The 6,000-nt window shown below is 45.1% G+C and overlaps 1 protein-coding gene across 3 annotated transcripts in view; it reads left to right on the top strand.

The window, feature by feature from the left end:
* The window catches only part of LOC147030110 (rac GTPase-activating protein 1-like), a 119,218-nt gene that overhangs the window by 101,354 nt on the left and 11,864 nt on the right, over window positions 1-6,000 (top strand). The gene's annotated exons all lie outside the window — the stretch shown is intronic.

The raw sequence follows: 6,000 nt of genomic DNA on the forward strand, positions 1-6,000 counted from the left end.
GTGTGTATATATATATATGTATATATATGTATATGTATATATATAAACATGAAGACCACAAGGGGAAAACCAGAGATGTCACTTTTTATAAATTTCAGGGTTATTGCACCTGCCAATAGTTGGCAACATAAGGTTTCCTCTCACAATATTACTTTAACAAATAACCAGGGGTGTCACATAATTAATATGGTATAAAGTTTAGCCGTGCAATGAAAAAACAAGTGTTGTCAAAGCTGAACAAGTAGAAACCCAGAGTTGTCAGTACTTTACTCCTGGTTATCTCCCTTTCATTTATGTTGACTGTTCCACCATAATATTCAGAGTTGAGAAACTAAAAAATGAAAGGTTGTAAAACTTTCACAGCATAAACTCTGAGCACTACAATGGCCTATTTGGTTATATCATGGGCTCCGTAGTTGGTGCATATCGTGGTTCAAGCCTGGTCGAACCTTTATTGTGACTTTTATGGGACCCACGGCATGGCTTAATGGTTAGCGCGTCTGAGTACCCATCCTCATTCGATGTACCCACCGTCCAATCAACCTGCTTAGGTATATGAGGGAGTCAGATGAGGTGACTTCGGCTATTGCGGGGGTGGTTTATCCTTGGTTTCCTCCCGGTTTTCCATCATATTAAGTAGTACGGAGTAAGAAATGGAGAATGTTCATGTCATATAAGCGAAATACCCTTGAGTATGGCGTTGAACACCAATCAAACAAAAAAATAAACCAATGTCACGCGCAGGGTGACCCGTATCTTGCCAAAAGGTGACCATGTGTGACTTCTTTAAGGTCACACTGAGGTGAACAGAGCTGCTATCCACCAGGAGCGACTCCTTGAGGAATATCTGCCTTCGAGAGATTCCGATGAGAAGCCTTTTTCAGAGTAACCATGAAAATTACGTGTTTGCCTCATAACGTCACCAAATGACGTCATAATGTCTCAAGCTTGACATATCTAGAAAGCACTCATCGAGGTGTTCAATTTTAGGTACTACACGATATGGTTTGTAAAACTTGAAAATTTGACCTTGTGGTCAAACATGTTTGACCTAAGGTGCTAACCATGAAGGTCAAGGCCAATCGCCACCAAAAATTAATCAGCTGAGCGCCAGACGATGTACTATATTCCCATAAAGTTTGGAGACGATTAGATTAAAATTACTCAAAAAATAAGGGTTTCGTCGACCCCTGATTTGTGACAGTGACCTTGACCTTTGACCTTGACCTTCAAAATTTTATGCACTGAAAGGGACCTCTATAGGCCTCTGATATGCGAAGTTACAAAAATTTCCAATAATAACTGTGCTCTGCAGAATTTTTTATACGTGATCACAGACAAACAAACAAACAAAAAAAAAAGCAGACAAGCTGACTAACATATCTTGCAAAAAATCCGTTTTGGCAAGATAACAATGACCATTTAATGTTGAAAAAAAAAAATCTGTGATCACCAAAGTCATGTAATGTCTGCTAATAACCAACAAGCATGAATTTGCTACACATCCTGGGTTAAAATTGCATGGCAATTATTAAACAAGGGAATAACCAGTGATGTCAGTTTGCAACATTGATTCGTTCTTTGCTTTTAAATTAAATAACACAGAAGCTTGGCAAATGCAACATGCTTAATTTGATTAGCCAATGATCACTCTTCCTTTAACTGGAAAATAAATCTATATGACAGTTATTATCTTGCCAAAACGAAGTTTTTGCAAGATATGTTAGTCAGCTTGTATTTTTTTTTGTTTGTTTGTTTTTTTCGGTTTGTCTGTAATCACGTATAAAAAAAATTCTGCAGAGCACAGTTGTCGTCAGAAATTTTTGTAACTTCGCATATCAGAGGCCTATAGGAGGTCCCTTTCAGCACACAAAATTTTGAAGGTCAAAGGTCAAGGTCACTTTGGCACGAATCAGGGGAGTCGATGAAACCCTTATTTTTTGAGTAGTTTTGATCGGATAGTCTTCAAACTTCATGGGAATATAATTCATGGTCTGGCGCTCAGCAGATTAATTTTTGGTGGTGATTGGCCTTGACCTTCATATGTTTTTTTTTTTGTTGTTTTTTTTTTTTTGGTCTGTAATCACGTATAAATCACTCTGCAGAGCAAAATTATCATTGGAAATTTTTGTAACTTCGCATATCAGAGGGCTATAGAGGTCCCGTTCAGTGCACAAAATTTTGAAGGTCAAGGTCAAAGGTCAAGGTCACTTTGTCGCAAATCAGGGGAGTCGACGAAACCCTTATTTTTTGAGTAATTTTGATCGGATCGTCTTCAAACTTCATGGGAATATAGTTCATGGTCTGGCGGTCAGCTGATTAATTTTTAGTGGCGATTGGCCTTGACCTTCATGGTTAGTGCCTCAGGTCAAACATATTTGACCCCAAGGTCAAATTTTCAAGTTTTAGGAACCATATCGTGTGATACCTCAAATTAAACACCTCGATGAGTGCTTTCTAGATATGTCAGGCGTGAGACATTATGACGTCATTTGGTGATGTTATGAGGCAAACGCATATTTTTCATGGTTACTCTGTAGAACGATTCTCATCGGAATCTCTCGTAGGCAGATATTCCTCAAGGAGTCGCTCCTGGTGGATAGCAGCTCTGTTCACCTCAGTGTGACCTTAAAGAAGTCACACATGGTCACCTTTTGGCAAGATACGTGTCACCCTGCGGGTGACATTGGTTTATTAAACAGTCCACCAAAATCTTGAAACTTTGTTTTTCAGTTTCTTCAAAATTGACTTATCCTGACATCTCTGGTTTTCCCCTTGTGGTCTTCACATATATATATATATATATATATATATATATATATATATATATATATATACATTGTTGTACATTTCTGCCCGTTCGGCATGCGGACGACCGCCTTAGCCCAATTGCGGCCGCGCTCGCCCACCGAACGCGCAATCTAGTCAGCTTCCGGATCAACGCCGAAACCCAGCTACGGGTGTTTTTAACACACCATAAACCAGCCAATCTCTCTGTCCACGCGCTACGGGGTTGATTGCCGAATTGTCGATGTACCTAATTATTCGCGTGGATAGAGATATCGGGAGTTTTATACCTCGACGGGACCTGCACGAAAATGAGCCGCTTAAGCAGTTCATTCCGTATGCGATTACCGAGCAGTTTTATATCGCCAAGTCCCTTTGGACCAGATGTACGTTTTATCGGCTTGATAATCAGCCAGCAAATTCCCCGAACGCATCATGGCAGTTAATGTGAGGAAGGGACGCAACGAGCAGGTGACCTTCAACAATGGAGACATTTATTTCCACTCGGCATGTAAGCAATCAATGGGGGGGATGGGGACAGGACACAAGCAAAAAGCCTACAGCTGATGTCTATGTACACGATCATGCACTTAATGAGTTCTACTTAGGTAGACAAGGCGCCACAGACTTTCTTCCAAAACCCCAGAAAGAAAGAACCGGGCTCGTGAGCCTTTATAATTGCTCAGAACCGGGATGACCAAAGGGGCTCCGAGAGATGGGTGGGCTACCTGGCCGCCCTCATGGTGACTCGCTGGGTCCTGGTTCGGTGACCCCCGAGGTCTGACTGGCTCCCTTGGTCGTCCGGCCTCCACTGTGGGCTGGTCTAGCCGACGACGTGCTGTAGGAGTGAACGGGTCTCTACACCGGCCTCCTGGTTGCGCTGGCGAACCAACTGCCCGCACTCCGAATTCTCCAGCTCCCAACGGGGTGTCTCTCCACTCCCACTGCCGACTGCAAGCCACGAAGTCCAGCGCCCAACTAAAGCACTCTCCCCAACTCTGCTGACTCCAACACACTGGACTCCAACACTCACCAAACTCTCCGCGGCAAACGCGGCTTTTTATAGCCCCAAGGGGAGGAGTCGCTCTGGGCTTACCACCCGAAATCGGCGCCCTCCTTCCTTTCACCTTTGAACCTTCACCCATACTGGATCCACCCCTCTCCTTCCGATTGGCCAGCTCTTTCAGAGGGTAATGCCATTTTGATCCGATCTTGCCACCAAACGCGGCCATGTTGGACATCACCGTCAAAACGCGGCCATGTTGGACATCACCGTCACAACGCGGCCGTGTTGGACATCACCGTCAAAACGCGGCCGTGTTGGACGTCACCGTCACAACGCGGCCGTGTTGGACGTCACCGTCACAACGCGGCCGTGTTGGACGTCACCGTCACAACGCGGCCGTGTTGGACGTCACCGTCACAACGCGGCCGTGTTGGACGTCACCGTCACAACGCGGCCGTGTTGGACGTCACCGTCACAACGCGGCCGTGTTGGACGTCACCGTCACAACGCGGCCGTGTTGGACGTCACCGTCACAACGCGGCCGTGTTGGACGTCACCGTCACAACGCGGCCGTGTTGGACGTCACCGTCACAACGCGGCCGTGTTGGACGTCACCGTCACAACGCGGCCGTGTTGGACGTCACCGTCACAACGCGGCCGTGTTGGACGTCACCGTCACAACGCGGCCGTGTTGGACGTCACCGTCACAACGCGGCCGTGTTGGACGTCACCGTCACAACGCGGCCGTGTTGGACGTCACCGTCACAACGCGGCCGTGTTGGACGTCACCGTCACAACGCGGCCGTGTTGGACGTCACCGTCACAACGCGGCCGTGTTGGACGTCACCGTCACAACGCGGCCGTGTTGGACATCACCATCAAAATGTGGCCGTGGGTTGTTGTTGTTGTTGTTGTTAAAATAAACATAGAAAAGAATAACATGACCTCAAAGATTCACAGCCCGGCACACAAACAATATCCGTTATACATCGGTGGGGAAATCTAACCTGGAACACACACTTAACGAAATAACTGAACTTCGGGGAACCTGAATGGTATTCTGTGAATTTCCACAACTGTAACAATGTATATGTATATAATATATATATATATATATATATATATATATACATATGTGTGTGTATATATATATATATATATTGAATAAGTTTGATTTTATCCCTGAAGACCATCCATGTTAGACATTGATATGAAACTTTTGCAGATTTAGTGACATTGGTTTTGAGTTGCAGTCTGAAAAGATCCCAATTGGTAAGATTCAGTTGTAATATTGTGTCGTCAATGGCCCGACTAACATTGAGCTCGTTGCAGAGAGGCTAAAATCCTGTGATGTACCAAACAGGTTTCACTCCTGTGGAGACGTTCTGAATTAATGACGCATTTGCGCAGCCCGTGATGACTGAGGAGATGCGAGAACCTTAGCCCTTGTAAAACCAATGGGTTTATTTCCTGTAACACAAACACCCAGAGGAAGATTAACCTGACAAAAGAAATATGGTGAAGGGTTGGGAGGGAAGGAAAGAAATGTGATTGATAAAGAATGAATTATACAATGAGAATAAAAGAAAACTAAAGTTCCTCATTCTGGACTCTATGAGAGATGGGAAAGGGACAAAACGAAGACTCTGCTCTGGTGGCAGCGAGTGGAAGGATGGGCGTGGGACATCCATGAGCAGGCGATGAGCTGGATGACCACCTCTCCTCGGAGATGATTCTCCTTCTGTCAGTTCTCCTCACTCTCCTCTCAAATGCATGCCCCACAGAACTCCACAATCTTCACGCCCAACCGCATGATTGGGTCCTCCCTCTTCTCCAGTGGCAACGAAAATTGCACCCCTCGGAGGCATTCACAGCTCTGCCCCTCTTCCTCTCTTGCCACGTCTCCCGGCGCCCCAGAAGAGGTTTACATCGGGGTTATACGTGCAATTTCCTTAACCATAATCCCTAATTGTTACCATGCACCACCCCCTGTATGGTGCACATTCAAACAAGATGATTTTGAAGCTGTTGTCTACTTGCTGCATCAATACTGGCTAACTACTCATACATAGTACTCCATACATTACTTCCTGTTCTCAGGGGATATCTAACCACACACACACACACACACACACACACACACACACACACACACACACACACACACACACACACACACACACACACACACACACACACACACACAC

Source organism: Eptatretus burgeri, chromosome 3 (assembly GCF_056783735.1).
Source record: "Eptatretus burgeri isolate ZD-2024b chromosome 3, Ebu_testis_v1, whole genome shotgun sequence".
Classification (NCBI taxonomy): domain Eukaryota; kingdom Metazoa; phylum Chordata; class Myxini; order Myxiniformes; family Myxinidae; genus Eptatretus; species Eptatretus burgeri.